Source organism: Pseudopodoces humilis, chromosome 1 (genome assembly GCF_049639895.1).
Source record: "Pseudopodoces humilis isolate 2021_Gansu_Grassland_sample_001 chromosome 1, ASM4963989v1, whole genome shotgun sequence".
NCBI lineage: Eukaryota > Metazoa > Chordata > Aves > Passeriformes > Paridae > Pseudopodoces > Pseudopodoces humilis.
The window spans coordinates 44,601,267-44,615,111 of record NC_142200.1 but is presented as its reverse complement, the minus strand read 5'-3'; positions in this window follow the sequence as shown (position 1 = coordinate 44,615,111).

Sequence of the window (13,845 nt, the reverse complement as noted above, 5' to 3'; positions counted from 1 at the left end):
AGCAAAAGAATGAGTCAGGAACTGTCAACATTCCCATCCGTCTGAAATCATAACTGGAAAGTCCATGTCTAAATATATATAAAATATTATAAAAATCCCTTTTACTTTTCTTCTGCCTATATATGGACATTATCCATGATCTTAAGTCTTTTTCTCATGTCTTATGCTTGTGGAGTCGTTCACAGCAAGACTGTTTCTCTCATATCATTTCTGAGAGTCACATCCTCCTATAACCTAAGCTGAAATTTCTAATCATGTCTTTGTCATTTCCTGACTATTATTTGTGTCTTTGCAACCTTCTTAGACCTTGCCTCACCAAGGAAACCTGTAGCTGTTTCCAATGGAGAATGGGATGACCAACACCTCTTTTCATTGGCTATGCTGGCTAAACTTGCCAAATATTTTGGAAGAAAAAAATGGAGCAATGCAATTAGTTAGGCAGTTTATACAGCCTTTTGGTGGGTCATCTGTAAGGCTGCAATAGCAGAAGCCATCCAACAGTTTCAGGAGAACTCAGCACATTTCCTGTTAGCCTGCAGCAGGCACTGCTGTAGCTGTCAGGGTTCCTGTCTTCCTCCTGGCTGTGGTTCAGAGCCCATTCCAAATGTTAAGTTGTGAAATTTAGTACATGCCCAGCAGAATCCCCAAAAAAATTTCTGACACAAAAAGAGTACTCTGGGGCAAAAAAAAATCATGTTAGCTATAATTCAGCAAAATGGAAGAGATTACAGATGAAATATGGGTGGGCATGAAAGGACTAGAAGACACATGGCTTCAGAAAATCCCAGGACATGCTAAGTTTCCTAATCAAAAGAGGACTGATTGTTCTGTCTGTCTCCAGCATGGAAGGTCTGGATCAGAGAAATGAGTACTGCAGGCTTAAAAATTCTAGGAAGTAGTCTGAAATCTCCTTTTCTAATACTCTCACAATGTGTGATTAATGTAAGAAAGCATTTGCACCTCTTTTGCACCTCTTTTCTTGAACTTCCAGAAATCAAATTTAGTGTGAGTTTTATATCATGTATGTAACATGAAGATGATTTTAATGACAGAGCCGACAAACAACTAAACAACCTTCTCCACAGGTGATGAAAATCTATACAGTTTGCTGAGGACAATCAAGAGTTTAATAAAGCCCAAACCTATGAACATTTAGTGAATGCTTAATTCTAGAAATTTCCCTCACTTGGCACTGGCTTGATACTGGGGAGAAGAAATATTTCTGCAGTTGCAGGTTAATGTTCCACCTCACCAGCAACTGGCTGATCCTTCTACCAAACTGACAGAGTGACTTCAACTTCCCTCAGGATGAAAGCCTATTTTTGTATGCCTTAAGGAATGTGAGGATATAAACCCATGATTCTCAAGACAGTCTATCTAATTTATAGCCTTATCTAACTTACAGATATGGCTTCCTTCATATATAGTAACAGGAGCTTTTATGCAATCATAGTGAGAAACTATATGCAATTCATGTTGTATTTTTGTTCTTATATATCCATGTCTGATTTTTAAAATTTATTCCCTAGAAAGAAAGGTTTTGCAAATTTTTTTTTCTTATCCTTATACAGAAGATTGTTTTTTGCCATGGAAACATTGTATGTCTTTTAAATAAGGTGTGCTGTCAATACAGTCGTATTACCGCTATGTTCTTGAAATATAGAAAACCTTTTCAATAGGAAAAAGAGGCATCTTGAAATGAATTAAAGCTGAGAAGTCCAAAGTATTTGCAGAGCTCTAGTAATTTGCCAGTTTTCCTCTAAGAGGTTTGATAGCTGAAGGTTATGAAACCAACAGTGCAGACAAATTTTCACTATGGCCTGGCTTGCAATTTGCACTTCTGAAAAAGCAATATCCTTTTTTTCTTTTTTTGATCCTTTTAATCATCATGTCTCATTTCCCTTCATGGCTTGCAGTTCTGCAAGAATTTTCATTCAAATGTGCTAAAAGTAACATGACTTCCTAACCAACCTCTGCACACACACACACACACACACACACACACAATTCTCTGGAAGAAATAAACAATCTCAAATTAATTTGTTCTCTACTTGGGAATGGACTGGTTTGCTGACCTAAACATGAAGGTACAGATAATTTCTGACTACTGACACAGTTGCCTGCTAGTGCTTTGGTTAAAGCAGAAAGATTTAATTATCATTATTTTAAATCAGCAAGCTGAAACCCACAGTTTAAATAGCTGATATTTATCTTATTTTGCATTAACCTTTTTTGCAAAAAATAGTTGATTCCTTTTGCTACTATACATTGTAACCTACTTACTTTTTTTAAAGAAATATCAATAGAGCAGGCCTCAGACCTTCTAGTGTCAGGAGAAGGTTGGTTGTACAATTAATATGTGACCACAGTTGTGATGCATGGGCAGTAGAGAATCTCTTCCTTCAGCCCCTATTCTGTGCACCCACCTGGTGGCAGCCTCCCTAGGAAAGCAAGGTTCTTGGACAAGGTCTCTGCTGTTCAGAGGGTTTCATTTGCCTTCCATGGTGCTCCTGAAAAATCAGTAGGAAACAGGGCAAAGAGGAATGGGCTGTTGGCCAGTGGAGCTGTCTTGGCAGGCTGTACAAAACCTGTGGATCACAAACTGAACCCTCCTGACTTAAACAATGGAACAATAAATAGTATTTATTCGTTTTCTGTCCCCATTATTTCTGTCATATATGCCCACGTCTCACTGCTTAATTACCAACTGCTAGACCCTTTCTTATGACTTGGGCCAAGCAGCATATGGATACCAATTGGACATTTCACATAAGGAAAGAATAAAACTACCTGAAGTGTGCTGAGAACATGGGGAAAAAGAGCCTTACATTAAAACCAGCTGACTTTTAAAAGAAGGGAACAATATCTACCAGTGAATTGAACAGCAGTGGTTCTTTCTGGTCACGATCTCACTAAACTATCAGAAGTGGTGGTAGATCTCCTCCTCCTCCCCTCCCATACTTTTTGAAAGCTCTGAGAGGAATATAAGCCTCTCTGCTTTTTCAGCTCCCAGCTGGTTTCTCAGGTTTGAATTAAATAGTCACCGAATGGAACTAGGAGAATGCAGTGAAATGAAAAAAATCATCCTCTGTCCTGCAAGATGCTAGTGCTGTCAAAAGCCAGTTTAGCACTTCAGCACACTCTGGTTTCAGGTTCTTAACTGTACAAGCCATGTGTATAATGTTTGGACTGTTTTTGACAGCAAGCTGAGATTTCTGTAGGGTTTTATTTTCTGTAGATATTGTCGGCTGAGACACTGTCATTTCTTGCCATGTTTTCACAGTTCATTGTACATAGCCTTGCTTTTAACACAGTCAAAGCTAAACTTTCCAAAATATGAATTATATTTTACATTCCTTCTCTTCTTTTCCAAAGCTGCCCTTCAAACTGTTGACTCTTTCTAAACAAAAGGACCAGCATCCAAGTTGGAACTGCAGGGGACTGCAGAGCTGAGACACATAAAAAGCTGCAGGCACACAGTTTGCATCTGAAAGCGGATCTGTAGGCTGCTTTTCCTCACTTAATTAATGCCTTCACCAGCAGGGCTAAGTAACTTGTGTACAGCTCCATGATAAAGTATCTATATAATGCTGGATGGCTGTTAGAAAATCACTATGATCTCTTACCACATTTTGCAGATTTAGTGACTTTAGTCCCTGCTCACTGCAGATAGACAGTAAATCAGTGGCTTGCCCCCAGTCTGCTGCCAAGCATCTGTATAGACTTAAACATCTGTAGAGCAGGAGCTTAAATGGATTGTCTAATATGAGCAGCAGGCTACATAATTACCCTTTATTTACTTGTAACAAATCAGTTACTACAAAGAATTGTATTTTCTCCACTGAAAAAATGCTGCATCAATTAAATTGGAAACTGCACTTGTATTAATTCTGTCAATGAGCAGTATAATTTCAAAGTGGACAGGGTGAGTATAAGGGCACAGAAAATAGATTTTTTTTCTTTTGAAGGGTTGGCAGTAGTACACCAAATCTTTGCAGTAATTCCAAAGAGTTATTGATTTTTGGATCCAAAAAGAACCTTTGCTTTCATTTGGCTTGACCTCTCATACAACAGAGGGTTTTGCACAGCAAATTCTCCAATAAACCCCCTAGCCTTTTTTACTCTGTTTTTTAAAGACCTTTAAAAAAAGTCTTGAAGTAATGAGGGAAGTACAATCTGCAAGTTCAACTCATGCTGTAAAATAGATGTGAACAGAGTGAATTTAATACTTTTGGCACAGTTTTATCTGAGTGCCACACTTAGGGTCTGCCATATTTTCACACAGCTTCTGACCTTTATTCCATCAGTCAGAAGAATATTTCCCTCTCCATTAGCACTGGGGAAAAGAAGCAGTGCCACATTTAAGACTCATTTATTCTTGAGCAGAGTGTATGAGAAGTGCTAGATGAGGCATGCAGAATGTACCATCCACACTGAGGCTCTGGAGTGATCTAGATTGATCCAACAATCCGCGTTTGTGTTAGAAAAGAGAACAAAGGAGAATTAGAAAATGTGACTAATGCACTGTAACACTGCCACTCACCTGAATGCACAGAGAATATGAAGCAATAGCTCTAAGACATAAAATGGCTTGAACACAATTCTGTAAAAATAGGTGACTTTTTCCTCCTTTGTTTAGATTGGGCCTTCCTATTCTGTCCTCACCCTTGCCACTCAAGGTAGGAAGAGGACCTAGAGATATTTTGTGTCAAATGCCTTTTTTTTTTTTTTAAACTGGGGAAAGGTGAAGCTTTATGAAGCAAAATTAGCCAACAAAATATTATTCACAGGCTCCTTCACCCATCTGCTCAGCTCAGAAATGATCTTATTTCTCCATGAAATATTAAAGTTTGGAGTGACTGAACTTGGCAGGAGGGGACTGTCTAATGGGGTGGGATCCTGCTGCAACTTGTCCTACCCTAAGGGACTCCAGGGGGGTGCTGAGGGTACTGCACCACCTGGGGTTTGCCTGAGCTTTTCCATTGCTGAAGAAAACCAAAAAGACCACCTGTGTTCATATATGTTTTTCCTTTATCCCTTTGACATGTATCCTCAAAGGTGTTCTAACAAACAGCTAGAAACACTAACATCAGAATGAAAAGTCCTACACTGACGCTCTGAAGGCACTTTGAGGTCTAATACTGAAAAATGTACTTTCTCACTCATTTCAGAAGATTGTATTATGTACATTGTAGCTCTCTACAATACCCAACTGTCCAAGAACTTTTAAAAATTGTTAAAAGTATTATCAGACGAAATAGCTTTATATTTAAACCTTACCTTTCAAGTACAGTGGCTGTGTCAACTGAACTCATTTTGCCTGTTGAGGCAAACAACTTCTTTTACATGACATACATGGACCTCAAGAGAATATTTACAGCACTGGAAACTACATGATGATATTTCAGTGCCCCTCCAACATTTAATATCTTTGATCCTTTGATCTGTTTTGTATCTACTGCAGAAGAGATGCCAAATTACTGAAAACATAAGATCTCAGGCGCATCTGTAAAAACTGTGTGCACCTGTCATACATAAAATGCATCTTTTTGGGTTCCACTTGGCATTTGAACATGAAAAATGGGCATCTTTGCATTCTGAGCAGCTTGTGAACCCAGTTGTAGTTATCAATTTTGCATGCACGTAGGCTCTTTAAGTACTAAATGAAACATGCTACTCAATAGGGATGAGCAGTTAAATGTCTATACTTCTGAGAAAACCTAATAAATAATGTCTTGTGTTCAGAAGAAGTCAGGAAGATGTTTAATTCCAGAAATATAATTTGGTATTCAGCTACAATATTTTTATACTAAATTACATATGTCTCAAAAATAGCATCACTAAATCATAATTACTTCTATGTTCTAACTATGACTACTAAAGTGTCCATATGTCACCTGTCATACTGGATTTTTAATTCCTGTTCTTTTCTTGATCCTTAAATTATAATGGCTTTTACATTCTCCAGCTCCCAAATGCAGTCCTTCTGTTCAAGCTCCAGAGAATCATATTTTTAGGCCTGGAAATGGCTGATTTACTTGTTCCCAGCATTTAAGATGGCAGTTCCTATGCAAGCATTTGTCTTAAACCAGTAAGATCATGGTCACATCACTGCAACACTTATCCCTCCTCAACCACTGGTCCCAGATGTCAAAAGTACATGTCATATTTTAAAATGTAAATAAAGTGAGTGGGGATGGCTGCTGAACAACTACTGCATCATACTTCTCTATTGATGGAATAAATCTTCTGTCACCAGAAATTTGATTAGAAAAATGCAGCTCATTTTTTTAAATTCCACCTTTCTCCCTTCTTCTGGCCTTGTCAGAAGGCATGTACTGGGTAAGAAGAGCCTACTGCCATTGTTGTGATACGATGATTTTGAAAATCTTAGCAATTGAAAACAGGCAAGCAAATAGAGAAAGACTTCTTTATGTTATTTTTAGGTGCCATTTTGAACAGAATATCAGCAATTTTAGTGACAATGATTGTGTGACATTTGATACCAATCTCATAAGACATATTCTGCTGCTTTAAATCCCTCACATACAGGTTAATTCCCTGATAACATTTCTGTTCAAAACTAGTGGCAGCAGAATGGGACAAAAATCTAATACCTTCATTAGTAAAAATCTCCTTTTAAAAAACAAAAAATATTTTATTGTGATAGGTGAATCTTTCTGGTATGACGAAATAAGAGGAAAGATGAATGGACAGGGTACAGATGATATTTTCCAGTGTACATAATTTTTGGTAAGTATGATATTCTTGCCACCAAAGAGGAAAATAATTTATAGTAATCATCTCTGCAAACCTTGCCCATGTCATTCCTGTTGTTCTGTGTTAGCAGATGAAGAAACAGTAAAGAAATAGTATTTTCAGATTAGCAGTACTTTTAGTACTTATAATACTTTAATACTTTTAGTACTTATTTTGCTGGGTGGGAGCGCATTGCACACATATGCATGAATACCTAGATGCATACACACACACACACACAGATAACCCTTATTTACTTTATGAAGAAACAGTTGTATGAAGTGTAGAATTCACAGTCATGCTGTGCACCCACCTCCTTAGCCAGAAGAATGGGTTACAGCAGCTCCATGCAAGCACTGGGCCAAGGTGAGCAGAGGTTGCCAGCATCGAAGACTCTGCAGAAGTACTGAAGAGATATGGGCCAGGTAAATTCCTTCCTTACTCATGTACCAGAAAACACAGTTTAAATATAGAGCTGTATTTTATATTTTATCAAAATGTTCCATGTTTTTAATGGTTAGTGTTTTATCAAACAGTCCCGAGGCTCCTGATGATGTCAATGAGAGTTTTGTGCAGACAGGGATTTTGGGACATGGCTCATAATAGAAAAGATGATTGATGTAAGTAAGAATACAGAAGCATTGATCGGTTGATCTGTCCAAAAGCAGTCTGACACAGGTCCAGTTGGCAGAGACCAACATGAGGAAAAAAAATACGGGCATTTATCTCCTGGGACTTACAAGCTTGCCACTTGAACCAGCAAACTGCATAACATCCTAATGCACTTGGCCAGCACAGCAGCCAGCAAGATTACCATTCATAGACTTTGAAATGAAACACCCTTCACCCTGTTTATGCTTCATGCGTGATTAAGTGCAAAGAAAGCAAGCCATATCGGTACGACAATCTGTCAAGGAGAGGAACCTCTTGCACAGTGATAAAGCAAACATCTAAACGCGTTTTCTGTGTAAAACCTCTTGTTTGTGGAGTATTACATGAAAACTGTATGTTTACATACAAAAAATGTGTTAAAAGGACATTAAGGCTGAAAAGTCAAGCTTCTCAAAGTCAGGGAAAAATGGAATTCAGACTACTTGTGGAACAAACATTTTGTGCTTTTGGTATTATTCATTATTACCCAGGAAATAGATACCTGCATGCTGTATCTTTGCATTGGACTCAGGCATTTCTCAAAGCAGAGCACCAATAGTGCTCAGTGAATTAGAGGCTATTCAGTATCTGGATTTAACCCCATTATTCAGTGAATTTTTATTTATTTACTCACATACCTATGTACTATGTACTTGCATGCCTATGCAACTCAATGCCACTTCAGACTTTAGCATTCCTTATGTCGTAAGTTGATGGAAAAAGCCAGACTGGAAGGTACCTCAGAGTCTCCCATCCAGTTGAAAGAAGGGTCATTTGTAAGACAAGATGTGGTTGCTCATAACCTCTCTGGGCAACCTTGTTTACTGCCTCTTTTTAAAAAAAGCTTCACCTTAAATCCAGTCTCAACCTTTCCTGATTCTATTATCCCCCATATTGCCTTTTGCAACCTCCCCAAAAGTGCCTGGTGGAGGGGGTTTCTGTTAGGTGCTCCCATAGCTGCCTCTTCTGCAGTCTGAGCCAGTCCTGGTCCCTCAGCTCCTCCTCACAGGGTGAGTGCTGATGTCTCAGCTGGTGACCCTCTGCTGACCTCCCTCTGCTTTATCAGTGTCTTTTCTTCACTGGGCAGGGCAGAGCAGGTCGCAGTACTCTAAATGTAGAGTGCAATGAGTGATGAGTAGAACTGCATAATCACTTTCCTGAACCTACTGCTTGTGCTCCTGTTAATACAACCCAAGGTATTTTGGGCCTTCTTTGCAGGCAGGGCACACTGTTGGCCCATCCTCAGCCTGATGTTCCCCAACATCCTCAGGTCCCTTTCTGCAGAGATACTCCCCAGGCAGTCAGTCCCCAGACTGTTTCATGGCAGGGTTTTTCTCCACAGGTGCAGAGCTGTGCGTTTGTCCTTGCTGAATTTCATAAGATTCCTGTCAGTTTATTTAGGTCCCTGTGGATGGCAATTCTGCCCTCAAGCATATCAAGCAGTTCTTTCCAATCTTCTGTGACCTGCAAACGTGATACGAGTACATGCCATCAACTAGTCTAAAACATCAATAAAGATAACAGGCTGGTTGGTCCCCAGGATAGATCCCTACTCTAGAAGGTAGTTACACATACACCAGTAGGGTGTCTTACAGCCTGCCTCATGTGACCCATCACCTAAGCCTTTTTTTATCCATACAGTAGTGAACCCAGCCAGACCATAATGTCCTGTGGATGCTGCCATCCCCACCTTCAAAGCAAATGGATTCGGGGTGAAGGCATTTGCTGCTGCTGGAAGAGTCTCCCTCTGTTCTGCATCCCTTCCTACAAGACTACATGCCCACCAGAATGCCTCCTGCCTGTGGCTCACTCGTCTCATGAACACTGGTGCTGCTGCACATTCCTGCCCCAGGGCCTCTCTCATAACAAATAATCAATATTCTTTTTTTTTTTATTGTGCAGTGTGTGTTGTCCTGTGACTCATGTACTGCACGCTCTTCAGTTCTTCTGATTAGAGTTGTGGGTATTTCAGCACAGGCTTTTCTGTGGAGCTCACTTCTGTCACATGCAAGTAGCAATGCTTTAATCTCCCTAGCCCCCGGGAGAGGTAAGGCGGTGGATGTGGAATTGTTCGGATGTGGAATTGTCTCTGCTGATTTCAAGTTATATTTAAAATGTGTAAGTCTGGTTATTCACGGGATTTAGCTTTCCGTAGCACATTATGCATTCAGACATCAACTCTGAGAAGTTTTTAGCTGGGCCCAGGAATAGCCTTAGAGGCTAAATTTGTGCGCCCAGGAAGTGAGAAACACATACCGAGAATTATTCAAACATGCAGACATCTGTCTTTGGAGCTGTCTGTCAACCACCACCTCTCTCTACTGAATGCACAGAGAATTTGGGCTCTGAATTTTGGGCAGTTTTTGGAAGTTTGGCTTTAGAGACCTTGGTAGACTATTTCTCTCCAAGAGAGCACTGAAAGCTACACAACTGTGTTACTGCAGCCCCATTCTCCCTCCAGAGAGGCCACCTTCTTTCTGCCATACACATCAGCAGGTATTTTACAGATAAGAGCTGTTTTCAGAAGTGTTCCTGCCTAATTCCCTGAATATAATTCACCCATGTATTGACCAGAGCAGAGACCTCAGATTATAAAGTTTATCTATTACACATATCATTAGGCAGTTGAAGACATAAATGCATAGAGAGACTTTCTGACTTTTCATCAAATCTGAGGTTTCCTCAAAGTATTTGACTCCAGAAACCTCAGTAAAAATCCTTTCAATAGACTCAAATATTTGTTTTCTAAGGTAACTGTGTATGAAACACCAAGAGTTAAGCTCTACATCACTTTTTCTCTTACTCTGGAGATGGGCTGTGCTTGTGTGTATGTGCGTGTGTGTGTGTGTGTGTGTGTGTGTGTGTGTGTGTGTGAGGGAATTATGGGTGGGATGGAGAGAAATAAGGAAATATAAATTGATTCAGAGTTTTCAGATAAAGGGGAAATGAAAAAACAGCATGACTATATTTAATTATATGCTTCAAGATTGAATAGGAAACCTGAGTCTCAAATGAGTCAGATTCCAGGAGGGCCTTTTATGTGCCTGAAGGCAGAAGGTTCAGAAATAAGTGCTTGCAATGAAAAACCTGAGTGAAAATTCCCACAGAATTCCTGAATTTCACGAAAAATAAACATCCATCTTAATAACACTGCTGTTCTGTACTTTTATAGAAAAAATTTCATTGGCCTGGCAAACCTGTATTCATCACTGAAGAAAAATTTACATACTTAAAGCAGATAGAAATTTATTGAGAAAGCCAGACAAGGATAAGCATGTAAGGGCAAAATTAAATTAGGACTGTGAAGTGTAAGCTTCTTCTGACTACAGGCTAAAGAACGTTGCAGAAAATTTTCATGCTTATCGATTTCTTTTAAGAGTGGCTCGTGATGGATCTTGTATTGAAAAAAAAATAAATTTGAGCCAATCTACAACTCTCTAAAAGCTGGCATCATGCTTAGCTTAACATGTCCCCCACTCCTTTCTAAAATGAGCATCTGTTAATTTACAGAACAGAACTGAAAGCAACCTCTCTGTACTAAGGACTCCTGCTACCAGTGAAACAAGAGGAAAAACAAATCACACATTACTAATAGCAGACTAAATTAATTGAACTCTAGTGACAAGTGGCATATAACAAAAGGTTTATGAACTGAAGAGAGGCCAAGAATTCTCTGTTGTTACAGATTACTGCAGACTGGCCACGTCAGCAAAGCGAACAGACAGAAATGTCAGCAACACCAACCCACTAACAATACTGTATTTAGAAAAGGCGGAGTGTACACTCATCATTTAGTTCTGTGCTTTGACTGCAGTACTACAAAGGCTGGAGTGGTTTGGGTTTTCAGGCTCACAGTATCCTCAGATCACCTCTTCCACACAAATTACCATATTTATCAATGGTTCCGTCCTAAGCAGTAGCTTTCAGGACTCCTGTCATTGCCTTTGGAAGAGAAGAAACACACCACCAGGGAATAGGACTGGCTGTGAAAAGTCTGATGGCACATTTCTATCCCTGGAGTTCTGGCAAAAGGAAAGTGCTTGGTGGAAATGGTTCAATTTTGACTACAACTGCGTGGCTGAGGAATTGTGGAAGTATGATTTAAACAGGGAGGGTTGAAATAAAGAGGCTTCATGAAATCTTCATTATTACATGAAATCCCCAATATGGAAGAGCACTTTTTCTCTCATTGTGACTGGTTTCAATCTCTGTAGAGGAAGAGTACTTCCTTACCCCTTCACACTATGCAGGAGGTGTCAGCTAAACAGAGTCACTACCACATTTGGTAGGTAGCACCAGAAGGTTAGTTTACCAGGTCTAAATTTAATCTCTCTTTCTGGCCTGCATCATTCACAAGATATAAGTGAGAGCACCCTGGAGTCCTGTGAATATGAAGAGAGAGTAAATTCTCCTGGAAAAGCTGAAAAACAAGAAAGATTAAGTTATGGTGGTTGCAAGAAAGCAGCAAACTTCTCTGCATTTCTTTCTTTTTTACTCTGGAGGTGGAGGATGTATGGGTGTGCTTGTGTATTTTTTGTAGCTTTTTAGGCTCCTTTGCTTTCTGAAGGTAAAGAAAAGTTGTCTTTCTACTCTGGTGAACATACCAAAAGCCTGACAGCACTGTGTATTATTCATTTGCACTCTATGAGTCATTGTCTGCTCTCTTAGTCAAAGAGAATTATTGTGAGTAAGGGCAAAGGTGAAAAATAGTCCAAACCAGAATCATAGGCACCTCTGTACCATATTATGTTAAAAAATTTACAAGCAGCCTTGTGCCAGGACAAACAAAGAGCTGACCCTTAGGGCAGCATAAAACTAGAGATGGTGGTTTTGGCCATCAGCTGCCTACATACTTGAGGTCTTAATTTCTTCTCTCCAGAGCCCTAAGCCCTTCATCAAAAGTACATTTTAAGCACAATGTAAAAATTTGCCTTCCTAAATATGTTGTACTATTAATACCAATAAAAACTAGGACTAGTTTTGAACAAATTCACCATTCCTTTATAATATTTCATCAATAGGACTCAAAGCATTATTAGGCAGAAAAATGCCACAGAAATCTCATTTTCTCCTGCTCCTGTTCAAAGGCAGTACATGGCTAATCAGGGAGTAGAGACCTGATATCCAAATGACCGCAAATTGTTCCAAAACTTACAGCATCTCCATTTATTACTCGCTGCTTTTGCTCTTATTGCATCAAAATGTGGGTTGTTAAAATATGCAGCCAGATATGACTCCTACAGAAAATAAAATGCTCTGTGCTAGACCAGCTGTGTTGCAGTCCTGAAATTTGTATTTCTCTCCTAAATAATCTGTGTGATGCCTAAAGAAACCTCTGGGGTTTTTTACTTTATGTATAACGGGGATATAAATATTTTTTAGCTCTCAGACCTTCACAGCCTGTAAAGCACTGAGATGATTTGCAGACAAAAGTGTTGCTTAGAAACAAAAATGAAAAAAAGCCAGAGGTCTCTAATTTTGCCTCTCAAGGGGACCTAAAGACCAAAATAGGTCTTTGAGACCATGTTTCTCCTGAAGTGCATAAGGGAAATCACCTCAGAGGCAGAAAATGGTGCGGTGTTTTAGAAGCCAGACGACCCAGCAGTGAGCACCATGTCCTGAGCTGCCATCAGCTCTGCCACCTCCCCACATCCCACTGCTCCTGGCCTTCAAGGTGCTCAGAGCTCCAGAGGTGCCTCTGAACCCTGCAGCCCTCCCAGGTCTTTGGCAAGCTGAATATGAAATAATTGTTACCCGCAGCTGCTGCACTAAGTGGAACTCTGGTTTAAGTAATTCATTTTGATAACAATGGGGAGGTTAATTGATCAGTCATTAATTTTCTTGCTTCGCAGTTTTTCCTAATTATCTCCATTACACAGAAGGTCCACAAGGCATGTTCCTTGGTGAGCATGCCTACTTTATATTGCACTGTGTAAAAGTACAACATATGTGTAATTATTCAATGCCATTTCATCTCTCAGCATCCCTCTTGGCACAGCATACTCCATTCCTGAACGCCTCTAGACAATAGTTAACCTCTCTTCCTGTGGAAAATGCTGGTCATATATGCTGCAGCAGGAATTCAAGTGTTGACAGAAATTATAAGAAACAAATACCTTTTTCCAGACTTGACAGCTTTTCCTGTGAAAATTCAGTTTTGGACTTGTGGAGGCAATCAGGACCAAGCCAAATGCTCCTGTTCCTTTTTAAAATCTGAAACAAAAGCTAGTAGAGAGAATATTTTTCAGGCACAAACATTTATTTCAAAACTGCAGTGGCAGCAGGGATCAGATGGCCCATCCAGGTATCATTCTGCTCTGATACTTTGCAAGTCTTCTTATGCCACTGCATATTTCTACCATGCATCCTGTGTGTTATCTCGGTCTGGAGGTGTTAGGTGCAAGAGATTTGTCCAGGTCTCTATGCAAGTTTAGG